The following is a 15,015-nucleotide window of genomic DNA, read 5'->3' on the forward strand; positions in this document are numbered from 1 at the left end:
AAGCATCAATTATACAGCAAGTTTATTCCCACAGGCTGAGGTCAGACCATGGTCTAGATGCACAGTATTATGCAGCGGCTTTTGCCAGCTACCAGTTCTCTGCAGAGTTGGCCCTGAAATTTAAAAAAACACAACTGGTTTTAAACTTAATATTGATGCTGTTTTGAATTTCAGGGTAGAACCTGTTGCGAATAAGCAGTTTACATAAACCCCCCCATATGTTTATTCTGTATAGTCAGGTAGTGCTGTATTCCTTTTTTGCTTTAGATTGCAATACTGCTCTGTTGTGCTTTGTGCATCTTATATAGCATATTTTTTATCACTACTCTTTTCTTCTTTGTCTAGCTTACCATCTGCGTCCTCCGTGCAGGAAAGGTATTTAGATTATTATAACATATATTATAGAATACAGATAAAGCATATCTACATATCTATGTACACATGTTGTGATTAAGCATCAGATATAGTTTAAACTTTTTATTACTATTCTTTTCCTCTGTGTAGTATAACATCTGATGCCGCCCTGCCAGGGAGGTATGTATATCATTATTACATATCATATTATAGAATATAGAAAAAGCATAGCTGCATATCTATGCACAAATGGTATGCTTGAGCATCAGATATAGGTGTACATTTTTATTATTATTATTCTTTTCCTCTATGTCTAGTACACCATCTGCATCTTCCGAGGAGAGGTATGTATATCATTATAACATATCATATTATAGAATATAGAAAAAACATATCTACGTCTGTAAGTGAAAATGTGTTTGTGCATCCAATAAAGTTGAAACTTTTTATTATTATTATTCTTTTCCTCTGTATAGTACAATGTCTGATGCCGCCCTGCCGGAGAGGTATGTATATCGTTATAACATACCATATTATAGAATATAAAAAAAGTGTTTCTTCTTATCTATGTAGAAATGTTGTGCATCAATAGTTTAAACTTTTTATTATTCTTTACCTCTATGTTTAGTACACCATCTGCGTCCTCCGAGCTGGAGAGGTATGTATATCATTATAACAGGTTGTATTACAGAATATAGAAAAGGTATATCTATGTATCTGTGTACAAATGTGATTAAGCATCAGATATAGTTTAAACTTTTTATTATTATTCTTTTAGATTGTTTAGGTTAATACCTGATGCCACCCTGCCGGAGAGGTATGTATATCATTATAACATATCATATTATAGAATATAGAAAAAGCGTATCTGCTAATCTATGTGCAAATTATATGCTTGAGCATCAGATCTAGTTGTAACTTTGTATTATTCTTTATCTTTTAGGATAATATCTGAGGCCGCCCTGCCGGAGAGGTATGTATATCATTTTAACATTCCATATTATATAATATTAAAAAAGTATTTCTACTTATCTATGCATAAAAGTTGCACTTGTGCATCAAATAAAGTTTAAACTGTTTATTATTATTCTTTTCCTCTATCTCTAGTACACCATCTGCATTCTCTGAGCAGGAGAGGTATGTATATCATTATAATATATCGTCTAATAGAATATAGAAAAAGCATATATATGTAGCTATGCACAAATGTGATTCAGCATCAGATATAGTTCAAACTTTTTATTATTGTTATTCTTTTCCTATGTGTAGTACAACATCTGATGATGTCCTGCCGGAGAGGTATGTATATCATTATAATATATCGTATTAAAGAATATACAAAAGGCGCATCTGCAAATCTATGCACAAATATTATGCTTAAGCATCAGATATAGTTGTAACTTTTTATTATTATTATTCTTTTCCTCTATGTCTAGTACACCATCTGCATCCTCCGAGCAGGAGAGGTATGTATATAATAACATACATTATAGAAAATAGAAAAATCGTATCTACATATATATGTGCAAATGTGCTTGTGCATCAGATAGTTTAAACATTTGATAATTATTCTTCTTTTCCTCTGTTTAGTATAACATTTTATGCTGCCCTGCCAGACATGTAAGTATACCACTATATTATATCATAGAATATAGTAAAGTGTATCTACATATCAATGTACAAATGTGCTTGTGCTTCAGATATAGGTTAAACTTTATATTATTATTCTTTTCCTCTGTGTAGCCCACCATCTGCGTCATCTGTGCAGGAGGGGTATGTATACCATTATAACATATCATATTATAGAATATAGATCAAGTGTATCTACATATATATGTGCGAATGTTGTGTTTGTGCATCAGATATAGTTTAAACATTTGATAATTATTATTCTGTTCCTCTGTATAGTATAACATCTGACGCTGCCCAGACGGAGAGGTATGTATATTATTATAACTTTATATTATAGAATATAGAAAAAGCTACAGCTAATATAGCAATACATCAAGTATAAAATGTTACCCTTAGAAATGAAAATATGCCCCCCTCACTGATTATGATCAGAATGAACATGCCCCCACATACTGCAGACCTCAGCACATGTCACCACCAGCAGCTAATCTAGCAGCCTTACATCTGGCTCTGCTTAGCAGCACTACTACATATATTGGTAAGGGATTATGGGCCAAATGTATCAATGGTTAAAAGACCAATTGCTGATAATTTGGTGTCTTACTGGTGATCGGGCACTTTATTTCCCAAATGCAGAAAAGGCTCTATGCTGTAAATGGCACGTCTTAGCTGCATGTAGTTATTGCTACACCATTACTCACACTTGCCTACCTGACCCTCTCCATGAGGGAGAAAATGCTCCATTACTACACCAGTACGTTTACTAGCAGAATATAATGGATGTAGCAGCAAAGTGAGGATCATAAATGCTCCATGACTGTCTAGTTTAAGATAAGGAGCAAAGGTCACATAAATACAATAATTGCCATTGGAGACTGACAGTACTGCAGCATGAAGATCCCTATTACCGGGGAAAATAGCTGCTTTCTTCCATGATGGAGCTTTGTTTTACTCTATCCAATAAAGCTTAGGTTTTCAAACTCGGTCCTCAAGACCCCAACCAGTGCACGTTTTCCAGGTCTTCACAGAACCACTAGTAAAATAATTATCATCACCTGTGGGTCTTATTAAATGTGTCAGTTAGTAATGAGTACACCTGTGCTCCTGTTGGTGAACCTGAAAAATATGACCCATGTGGGGTGATTTAGTCTGAGAACCACCGCAATGAAGGGTTAATGGTAACACTGCTCTCATACTGATAATACCTGTTGTTCTGAATATTATTTAAAACATGCTTTTTTTATTGGACCAAAGTTTCTTTCATTGTCTCTGTTAAAATATTTTTTTACATTTTATATCTATTTTTATGTATTACCTTCTATATTTGAAGCAGTCAGTCCCATGTGTGTTTTTTTTTCAGAAAGCCTAGGCGATTCTCACGCCGCTGGTGGCACAGACAGTGCCTCAAGTGAGTAGTAACCCGGATTATAATCCCTTCTCATTTCACCATTACACTATTTTAAGGGTTAATTTGTATTGACTGGAGCATTACGACAGATTTCGCCCTGATAAACTGTAAAAGGAGGCGTGGGATCAGGGAACAATGCCTCAAAATGACTGTTTCTTGGCATGTGATTGTATCTAAATGCAAACTCTTTCCCATTGTAGATACTTCTGCTGCTGCTGTGTTACAGCACGTGGAGATTCTGGCCAATAAGGTAAGTACACAGGAGGTACACAGGGGTAGGTCATATTACAGGCCAGTGGGCTACTAGCGCTTGTTACCACAGCACCACAATAGTGTCAGGGACGTTGTATAGAGTTGGTGCCATCTCCTCAGATTGTCTTTAGGGATATTTATGGTGTTCCGGCAAGTTAGGGACTTTACATTCATGGCATTAAGCCATTACACAGTGAGTCAGAATAATGGGGGCTGCAGTCTGCAGCGTCACTTTTCTTCCCAGTCCCCTTAATAATATTGATAACTGCACCAGTTCATTCCAATGTTACACATACAGCAAAACTATATTCATGACCAGTACTTACACGTTGTCTATCTACAACATAATATTTCCCCTCCCCCGTTCCCCATGTTACTGGAGATAAGAATGTATTCAGTAATAAGCACTGGCGGATTTCCCACTAGGGACCTGAGGTCTGGTGGGCGCCACCTACTAGGAATGACATAACAGGCCACTACCCCCTTCACATGTCATTTATTCATTGGCAGAGGCAGTCTGGGGAACAGGGCTCACTGTGTCTGGACCTATTCTATTACAAGCTAGCCCCCTGACAGTCTTTACTTGTTTCTTAGGTACCCTTTTACCTGTCCCCCTCCTCTTTCCTGTTACTTACCTCCCTCTTCTTTCAACCCCTCTCCAAACTCAGTCCCGCCCCACCCCACCTGCATTTGCAGACCCCCCTCCCCCATGCTGGTTCCTCTTTCCTGCTCTCCCTTCTCATCTCCAAATTTCCACATTTAGGAGGATTTGGAGCTATGATGGGAGAGAGCAGGAAAGGGGAACCATCCCCCTCCCCCATTCTGGTTCATTTTTCCTGCTCTCTCCATTCTCTCTCCAAACTTCCCCACATGTATTAAGCCTGGAGAAGTGATAAAAAAGTGATAATGCAGTGATAAGTGCAAGGTAATAACACACCAGCCAGTCAGCTCCTAACTGGCATGTTTCAAATCCATAATAATTGGCTGGTGCATTATGACTTTGCACTTATCACTGCTTTATCACTTCTTTATCCATTCTCCGGGTTAATACATCTGCCCCATTGTTAGATATCCTTTTATAAACTGTGATGAGGTTACTTGAATAAAATTAGCATGCTCTGTAACATCTAAACAACATTCTAGCAGTTTCATACTGGTACATAGAAGGGGAAATGCAATGGTAGGGGTCCACTAAAGGAGGTGTGATCAGCTGATTGAAGGGGTGTGACAGAGTATCACAATGCCTGCCCTTATAAAACAGAGAGCAATGCAGTGACAGCCATATAAGAGAAAGCAATGCAGTGATGGCAATATCATACAGAGAGCAATGCAATGGCACCATATAATATAGAGCAATGCAAGGGGCTGTAATAATATAAAACAGTGACTGCCAAATACAGACAAAGCAAACACTCCCTCACTTAAGTCTTTATTTACCAGTTTATTTCTCTCTGAAGTCCTGCGGTCCAGGGGGTTCCACTTTGGTTAACTTAGTCATCCTGTTAAAAAAAAGGAAAAAAGGGGAAAAAAAGCATCAATTATACAGCAAGTTTATTCCCACAGGCTGAGGTCAGACCATGGTCTAGATGCACAGTATTATGCAGCGGCTTTTGCCAGCTACCAGTTCTCTGCAGAGTTGGCCCTGAAATAAAAAAAAAACACAACTGGTTTTAAACTTAATATTGATGCTGTTTGAATTTCAGGGTAGAACCTGTTGCGAATAAGCAGTTTACATAAACCCCCCATATGTTTATTCTGTATAGTCAGGTAGTGTTGTATTCCTTTTTTGCTTTAGATTGCAATACTGCTCTGTTGTGCTTTGTGCATCTTATATAGCATATTTTTTATCACTACTCTTTTCTTCTTTGTCTAGCTTACCATCTGCGTCCTCCGTGCAGGAAAGGTATTTAGATTATTATAACATATATTATAGAATACAGATAAAGCATATCTACATATCTATGTACACATGTTGTGATTAAGCATCAGATATAGTTTAAACTTTTTATTACTATTCTTTTCCTCTGTGTAGTATAACATCTGATGCCGCCCTGCCAGGGAGGTATGTATATCATTATTACATATCATATTATAGAATATAGAAAAAGCATAGCTGCATATCTATGCACAAATGGTATGCTTGAGCATCAGATAAAGGTGTACATTTTTATTATTATTATTCTTTTCCTCTATGTCTAGTACACCATCTGCATCTTCCGAGGAGAGGTATGTATATCATTATAACATATCATATTATAGAATATAGAAAAAACATATCTACGTCTGTAAGTGAAAATGTGTTTGTGCATCCAATAAAGTTGAAACTTTTTATTATTATTATTCTTTTCCTCTGTATAGTACAATGTCTGATGCCGCCCTGCCGGAGAGGTATGTATATCATTATAACATACCATATTATAGAATATAAAAAAGTGTTTCTTCTTATCTATGTAGAAATGTTGTGCATCAATAGTTTAAACTTTTTATTATTCTTTACCTCTATGTTTAGTACACCATCTGCGTCCTCCGAGCTGGAGAGGTATGTATATCATTATAACAGGTTGTATTACAGAATATAGAAAAGGTATATCTATGTATCTGTGTACAAATGTGATTAAGCATCAGATATAGTTTAAACTTTTTATTATTATTCTTTTAGATTGTTTAGGTTAATACCTGATGCCACCCTGCCGGAGAGGTATGTATATCATTATAACATATCATATTATAGAATATAGAAAAAGCGTATCTGCTAATCTATGTACAAATTATATGCTTGAGCATCAGATCTAGTTGTAACTTTGTATTATTCTTTATCTTTTAGGATAATATCTGAGGCCGCCCTGCCGGAGAGGTATGTATATCATTTTAACATTCCATATTATATAATATTAAAAAAGTATTTCTACTTATTTATGCATAAAAGTTGCACTTGTGCATCAAATAAAGTTTAAACTGTTTATTATTATTCTTTCCCTCTATCTCTAGTACACCATCTGCATTCTCTGAGCAGGAGAGGTATGTATATCATTATAATATATCGTCTAATAGAATATAGAAAAAGCATATATTTGTAGCTATGCACAAATGTGATTCAGCATCAGATATAGTTCAAACTTTTTATTATTGTTATTCTTTTCCTATGTGTAGTACAACATCTGATGCTGTCCTGCCGGAGAGGTATGTATATCATTATAATATATCGTATTAAAGAATATACAAAAGGCGCATCTGCAAATCTATGCACAAATATTATGCTTAAGCATCAGATATAGTTGTAACTTTTTATTATTATTATTCTTTTCCTCTATGTCTAGTACACCATCTGCATCCTCCGAGCAGGAGAGGTATGTATATAATAACATACATTATAGAAAATAGAAAAATCGTATCTACATATATATGTGCAAATGTGCTTGTGCATCAGATAGTTTAAACATTTGATAATTATTCTTATTTTCCTCTGTTTAGTATAACATTTTATGCTGCCCTGCCAGACATGTAAGTATACCACTATATTATATCATAGAATATAGTAAAGTGTATCTGCATATCAATGTACAAATGTGCTTGTGCTTCAGATATAGGTTAAACTTTATATTATTATTATTTTCCTCTGTGTAGCCCACCATCTGCGTCATCTGTGCAGGAAGGGTATGTATACCATTATAACATATCATATTATAGAATATAGATCAAGTGTATCTACATATATATGTGCGAATGTTGTGTTTGTGCATCAGATATAGTTTAAACATTTGATAATTATTCTGTTCCTCTGTATAGTATAACATCTGACGCTGCCCAGCCGGAGAGGTATGTATATTATTATAACTTCATATTATAGAATATAGAAACAGCTACAGCTAATATAGCAATACATCAAGTTTAAAATGTTACCCTTAGAAATGAAAATATGCCCCCTCACTGATTATGATCAGAATGAACATGCCCCTACATACTGCAGACCTCAGCACATGTCACCACCAGCAGCTAATCTAGCAGCCTTACATCTGTCTCTGCTTAGCAGCATTAATACATATATTGGTAAGGGATTATGGGCCAAATGTATCAATGGTTAAAAGACCAATTGTTGATAATTTGGTGTCTTCCTGGTGATCGGGCATTTTATTTCCCAAATGCAAAAAAGGCTCTATGCTGTAAATGGCACATTTTAGCTGCATGTAGTTATTGCTACACCATTACTATACCAGTACGTTTACTAGCAGAATATAATGGATGTAGCAGCAAAGTGAGGATCATAAATGCTCCATGACTGTCTAGTTTAAGATAAGGAGCAAAGGTCACATAAATACAATAATTGCCATTGGTGACTGACAGTACTGCAGCATGAAGATCCCTATTACCGGGGAAAATAGGTGTTTTCTTCCATGATGGAGCTTTGTTTTACTCTATCCAATAAAGCTTAGGTTTTCAAACTCGGTCCTCAAGACCCCAACCAGTGCATGTTTTCCAGGTCTTCACAGAACCACTAGTGAAATAATTATCTTCACCTGTGGGTCTTATTAAATGTGTCAGTTAGTAATGAGTACACCTGTGCTCCTGATGGTGAACCTGAAAAATGTGACCTGTGTGGGGTGATTTAGTCTGAGAACCACCGCAATAAAGGGTTAATGGTAACACTGCTCTCATACTGATAATACCTGTTGTTCTGAATATTATTTAAAACATGCTTTTTTTATTGGACCAAAGTTTCTTTCATTGTCTCTGTTAAAATATTTTTTTACATTTTATATCTATTTTTATGTATTATCTTCTTTATTTGAAGCAGTCAGTCCCATGTGTGTTTTTTTTCCAGAAAGCCTAGGCGATTCTCACGCCGCTGGTGGCACAGACAGTGCCTCAAGTGAGTAGTAACCCAGATTATAATCCCTTCTCATTTCACCATTACACTATTTTAAGGGTTAATTTGTATTGACTGGAGCATTACGACAGATTTCGCCCTGATAAACTGTAAAAGGAGGCGTGGGATCAGGGATCAATGCCTCAAAATGACTGTTTCTTGGCATGTGATTGTATCTAAATGCACACTCTTTCCCATTGTAGATACTTCTGCTGCTGCTGTGTTACAGCACGTGGAGATTCTGGCCAATAAGGTAAGTACACAGGAGGTACACAGGGGTAGGTCATATTACAGGCCAGTGGGCTACTAGCGCTTGTTACCACAGCACCACAATAGTGTCAGGGACGTTGTATAGTTGGTGCCATCTCCTCAGGTTGTCTTTAGGGATATTTATGGTGTCCCGGCAAGTTAGAGACTTTACATTCATGGCATGAAGCCATTACACAGTGAGACAGAATAATGGGGGCTGCAGTCTGCAGCGTCACTTTTCTTCCCAGTCCCCTTACTAATAAGAATGATAACTGCACCAGTTCATTCCAATGTTACACATACAGCAAAACTATATTCATGACCAGTACTTACACGTCGTCTATCTACAACATAATATTTCCCCTCCCCCGTTCCCCATGTTACTGGATATAAGAATGTATTCAGTAATAATCACTGGCGGATTTCCCACTAGGAACCTGAGGCCTGGAGGGCGCCCCGTGCTGGCAACGGCACAACAGGCCGCTACCCCCTTCACATGTCATTTATTCATCGGCAGAGACAGTCTGGGGACCAGGGGTCACTGTGTCTGGACCTATTCTCTTACAAGCTAGCCCCCTGACAGTCATTTACTTGTCTTTTAGGTACCCTTTTACCTGTCCCTCCTCCTCTTTCCTGTTACTTGCCTCCCTCTTCTTTCAACTCCTCTCCAAACTCAGTCCAGCCCCACCCCACCTGCATTTGCAGACCCCCCTCCCCCATTCTGGTTCATTTTTCCTGCTCTCCCCATTCTCTCTCCAAACTTCCCCACATGTATTAAGCCTGGAGAAGTGATAAAAAAAGTGATAATGCAGTGATAAGTGCAAGGTGATAACACACCAGCCAGTCAGCTCCTAACTGGCATGTTTCAAATCCATAATAATTGGCTGGTGCATTATGACTTTGCACTTATCACTGCTTTATCACTTCTTTATCCATTCTCCAGGTTAATACATCTGCCCCATTGTTAGATATCCTTTTATAAACTGTGAGGTTACTTGAATAAAATTAGCATGCTCTGTAACATCTAAACAACATTCTGGCAGTTTCATACTGGTACATAGAAGGGGAAATGCAACGGTAGTGGTCCACTAAAGGAGGTGTGGTCAGCTGATTGAAGGGGTGTGACAGAGTATCACAATGCCTGCCCTTATAAAACAGAGAGCAATTCAGTGACAGCCATATAAGAGAAAGCAATGCAGTGATTGCAATATCATACAGAGAGCAATGCAATGGTACCATATAATATAGAGCAATGCAAGGGGCTGTAATAATATAAAACAGTGACTGCCAAATACAGACAAAGCAAACACTCCCTCACTTAAGTCTTTATTTACCAGTTTATTTCTCTCTGAAGTCCTGCGGTCCAGGGGGTTCCACTTTGGTTAACTTAGTCATCCTGTTAAAAAAAAAGGAAAAAGGGGGAAAAAAGCATCAATTATACAGCAAGTTTATTCCCACAGGCTGAGGTCAGCCCATGGTCTAGATATACAGTACTATGCAGCGGCTTTTGCCAGCTTTTGCAGAGATGGCCCTGAAATTTAAAAAAACACAACTGGTTTTAAACTTAATATTGACGCTGTTTTGAATTTCAAGGTAGAACCTGTTGAGAATAAGCGGTTTACATAAACCCCCCATATGTTTATTCTGTACAGTCAGGTAGTGTTATATTCCTTTTTTGCTTTAGATTGCAATACTGCTCTGTTGTGCTTTGTGCATCTGATATAGCATATTTTTATCACTACTCTTTTCTTCTTTTGTCTAGCTTACCATCTGCGTCCTCCGTGCAGGAAAGGTATTTAGATTATTATAACATATATTATAGAATACAGATAAAGCATATCTACATATCTATGTACACATGTGATTAAGCATCAGATATAGTTTAAACTTTTTATTACTATTCTTTTCCTCTGTGTAGTATAACATCTGACGCCGCCCTGCCAGAGAGGTATGTATATCATTATTACATATCATATTATAGAATATAGAAAAATCATATCTGCATATCTATGCACAAATGGTATGCTTGAGCATCAGATATAGGTGTACATTTTTATTATTATTATTCTTTTCCTCTATGTCTAGTACACCATCTGCATCCTCCGAGCAGGAGAGGTATGTATATCATTATAACATCATATTATGGAATATAGAAAAAGCATATCTACGTTTGTAAGTGAAAATGTGCTTGTGCACCCGATAAAGTTGAAACTTTTTATTATTATTATTATTATTATTCTTTTCCTCTGTATAGTACAACATCTGATGCCGCCCTGCCGGAGAGGTATGTATATCATTATAACATCATATTATAGAATATAAAAAAGTGTTTCTTCTTATCTATGTAGAAATTTGTGCATCAATAGTTTAAACTTTTTATTATTCTTTACCTCTATGTCTAGTACACCATCTGTGTCCTCTGAGCCTGATGCCACCCTGCCGGAGAGGTATGTATATCATTATAACATATCATATTATAGAATATAGAAAAAGCGTATCTGCTAATCTATGTACAAATTATATGCTTGAGCATCAGACATAGTTGTAACTTTGTATTATTCTTTATCTTTTAGGATAACATCTGAGGCCGCCCTGCCGGAGAGGTATGTATATCATTATAACATACCATATTATATAATATAAAAAAAGTATTTCTACTTATCTATGCATAAAAGTTGCACTTGTGCATCAAATAAAGTTGAAACTGTTTATTATTATTCTTTTCCTCTATCTCTAGTACACCATCTGCATTCTCTGAGCAGGAGAGGTATGTATATCATTATAATATATCGTCTAATAGAATATAGAAAATGCATATATATGTAGCTATGCACAAATGTGGTTCAGCATCAGATATAGTTCGAACTTTTTATTATTGTTATTCTTTTCCTATGTGTAGTACAACATCTGATGCTGCCCTGCCGGAGAGGTATGTATATCATTATAACATATCGTATTATAGAATATAGAAAAAGTGCATCTGCAAATCTATGCACAAATATTATGCTTGAGCATCAGATATAGTTGTAACTTTTTATTATTATTATTATTATTATTCTTTTCCGCTATGTCTAGTACACCATCTGCATCCTCCGAGCAGGAGAGGTATGTATTTAATAATAACATATATTATAGAAAATAGAAAAATCGTATCTACATATATATGTGCAAATGTGCTTGTGCATCAGATAGTTTAAACATTTGATAAGTATTATTCTTTTCCTCTGTTTAGTATAACATTTTATGCTGCCCTGCCAGACATGTAAGTATACCATTATATTATATCATAGAATAAAGTAAATTGTATCTACATATCAATGTACAAATGTGCTTGTGCTTCAGATATAGGTTAAACTTTATATTATTATTCTTTTCATCTGTGTAGCCCACCATCTGCGTCATCTGTGCAGGAGGGGTATGTATACCATTATAACATATCATATTATAGAATATAGATCAAGTGTATCTACATATATATGTGCGAATGTTGTGTTTGTGCATCAGATATAGTTTAAACATTTGATAATTATTATTCTGTTCCTCTGTATAATATAACATCTGACACTGCCCAGGCGGAGAGGTATATATATCATTATAACATCATATTATAGAATATAGAAAAAGCTACAGCTAATATAGCAATACATCAAGTTTCAAATGTTACCCTTTAGAAATGAAAATTTGCCCCCTCACTGATTATGATCAGAATGAACATGCCCCCACATACTGCAGACCTCAGCACATGTAACCACCAGCAGCTAATCTAGCAGCCTTACATCTGTCTCTGTTTAGCAACATTACTACATATATTGGTAAAGGATTATGGGCCAAATGTATCAATGGCTAAAAGACCAATTGCTGATAATTTGGTGTTTTACTGGTGATCGGGCACTTTATTTCCCAAATGCAGAAAAGGCTCTATGCTGTAAATGGCACGTCTTAGCTGCATGTAGTTATTGCTACACCATTATTCACACTTGCCTACCTGACCCTCTCCATGAGGGAGAAAATGCTCTGTTCCTGTACTTTCCTGGTAATGTATGATTGCCACTGCTGGGAACGGCACACCAGGCCGCTACCCCCTTCACATGTAATTTACTCATTGGCAGAGGCAGTCTGGGGACCGGGGGTCACTGTGTCTGGACCTATTCTATTACAAGCTAGCCCCCTGACAGTCATTTTCTTGTTTCCTTAGGCCCCCTCTCCTCTTTCCTCCCCCCAGCTCCAAATCCCCCTCCCCCTCTCCCCTACTCCAATTCAACTCCAGCAGAAGAACACTGAAAGAGGGAAGATCCCGGCAGCATCCTGCACTTCCATGCACAGACAGGGGGAGCTGCAGTACCAGTGGACCCTGTACCTCCACCATGAAGGTAAGTCACTTACTGTACATGTTACACTTATGATTTATTAATAATGTGTAACAATATATATTTGAAATGATAAGCACTGGAGGTTACGCAGTCAACAGGGTGACATCTACAATGCTGACGTCCGATGTTAACGTCTTCATAATGTTGACATTCATCATGTCAACAGACAGAATGTCGACACATAAATGTAGGGTTAGACTGCAGCTGGGGTTATGGTGCAATCAGACTGATGATCCCCCAATTCTGGGGATTGGGACATAAATTCATACATACACCTATGTATAATTGGGAGAGGGGTGCAGCGTAGCATGTGTGTGCCCCAGGCACCATGATTCCATGCGTCACCTCTGGGGGGCAGTGCTGTAATACTTATCAGGAGCCACATCTGCCGGGTTGCGGATGACAGCACAGATGATCTCCCTGTCTGTAAGATCTCACACCCGCTGACAGCAAGGGACAGTCTGCAAACTAATTACCACTGTACACGTGTATTCAAACATTGTTGGATACAGTTGTATAATGGCAAGTAGTTTGCAGACTGTCCCTTTCTCTCTCAGCATGAGCGAGTCTGTGACCTTGCAGATAGAGTAGTCAGTGGGGAAAGTATTATAGGTGTAATGGGCAGTGGTGGTGACGGGCTGGAGGACATGTCATTGCGTGTGTCCCTTATACCTGTGCTGAGGTGTCCCTACTACTACCCCTACCCAGTGCCTCCTACTAATAATAATGCTGTGCCTCCTACTACTACTACTACTACTACTGCTGTGCCTCCTACTACTACTACTGCTGTGCCTCGGGGCTTCCTGATGTCTAAATCCCCCCGCTGGTAATAATTCTGTTTCCACATATGCTATGCATATCAGTAACAGGCCTTTATTACATATATACTTAATTACAGGTTATCATCACCAGAGACACAATGCCATTATTCCACCTGCTGGAGACAGCAATAATTGCATGTATTTGGGGTGTGGCCGGGACGTGCATGATGAAGGAAGAAAGTCCTGCAGCCCCCCACCCAATGAGTATACTGCACTGAAACTTCAGTTATGCATTGCCTAATGCACCAAATGTCCTCCTAACCCTCTGTTCCACGCTGTCTACCACATCTAAGTCATCCATCTGGTCTGCCAACCCAACAATAGAATGTAAGCTCTCACGAGCAGGGCCCTCTTCCCTCATGTGCTTATCCTTCTCTTACATGATATTCTGCCACCCTGATACTTATTTCAGTGTTGTCTGCTGATGTACAGGACAATATGACAATAAAACCTTTGAATCTTGATTCATCCTGAGTCTTAATTCTGTGGTTACCCTGAGACTCCTGCTTACCTGATGTCCTTCTGCTGACCTCTGAGTGCTTCCCTGATCCTCCGCTCTGCACTGGGGCCTGCCACGCTCCCAGATGCTAAGCCGCCATTACTCTGCTCTCCTGTCTGTGGCCCCGCCATCTGGTGGAGCTTCTATTTTTGGCTCTGGATTACTTACAGCTGCCTGTCCCCTTCCTGCTGAATGTTCCAATGGCGCTGACCCTCTGTTGTGCTCCGACCTACCACTATCTTCAAATCTTGATTGCGGTGTTGCTCCAGGCGCTGCTGCAGCTGCTCACAGGTACTGTAGTCCAAGGAAATGAAAAATACAAGTTAGTGATTTACATGATAATAGCTCTGACTGAGATTACAAACATTGATGATCATCTTCCAGATGAAGACAGTAACAATGGAGATCCCAGGTGATGTTTATTGAGGAGCTACAAAAGACTAGAAAACACAAGTCATGCTCCTTCACCACCACCTAGTGGACACTGCTGAAACAACAGTCTGTGACATTGTCAGATTATTTCCTCTAATACGGGAACAATTTAATTTCTCTCACCTCATTTATTA

General features: G+C 38.0%; 5 long non-coding RNA genes across 5 annotated transcripts; all 5 read left to right on the forward strand.

The window, feature by feature from the left end:
* Nucleotides 1–343: 343 nt before the first annotated feature.
* Nucleotides 344–1,172, forward strand: LOC134943297 (uncharacterized). The gene is made up of 6 exons (XR_010181451.1): nt 344–375; nt 505–534; nt 672–698; nt 831–860; nt 983–1,012; nt 1,133–1,172. It is a non-coding gene; the product is annotated as an uncharacterized LOC134943297 (long non-coding RNA).
* Nucleotides 1,173–1,621: 449 nt separating this feature from the next.
* LOC134943298 (uncharacterized) lies at nt 1,622–2,127 on the forward strand. The gene is made up of 4 exons (XR_010181452.1): nt 1,622–1,653; nt 1,791–1,820; nt 1,945–1,974; nt 2,098–2,127. It is a non-coding gene; the product is annotated as an uncharacterized LOC134943298 (long non-coding RNA).
* A 3,390-nt stretch (nt 2,128–5,517) lies between these two features.
* Nucleotides 5,518–6,345, forward strand: LOC134943299 (uncharacterized). Its single transcript, XR_010181453.1, has 6 exons — nt 5,518–5,549; nt 5,679–5,708; nt 5,846–5,872; nt 6,005–6,034; nt 6,156–6,185; nt 6,306–6,345. It is a non-coding gene; the product is annotated as an uncharacterized LOC134943299 (long non-coding RNA).
* A 2,118-nt stretch (nt 6,346–8,463) lies between these two features.
* LOC134943300 (uncharacterized) lies at nt 8,464–10,707 on the forward strand. Its single transcript, XR_010181454.1, has 4 exons — nt 8,464–8,513; nt 8,714–8,763; nt 10,522–10,551; nt 10,678–10,707. It is a non-coding gene; the product is annotated as an uncharacterized LOC134943300 (long non-coding RNA).
* Nucleotides 10,708–11,006: 299 nt separating this feature from the next.
* On the forward strand, nt 11,007–11,359 carry LOC134943301 (uncharacterized). Its single transcript, XR_010181455.1, has 3 exons — nt 11,007–11,043; nt 11,162–11,206; nt 11,333–11,359. It is a non-coding gene; the product is annotated as an uncharacterized LOC134943301 (long non-coding RNA).
* The last annotated feature ends 3,656 nt before the right edge of the window (nt 11,360–15,015 follow it).

This window comes from Pseudophryne corroboree, chromosome 7, assembly GCF_028390025.1.
Source record: "Pseudophryne corroboree isolate aPseCor3 chromosome 7, aPseCor3.hap2, whole genome shotgun sequence".
Taxonomy (NCBI): domain Eukaryota; kingdom Metazoa; phylum Chordata; class Amphibia; order Anura; family Myobatrachidae; genus Pseudophryne; species Pseudophryne corroboree.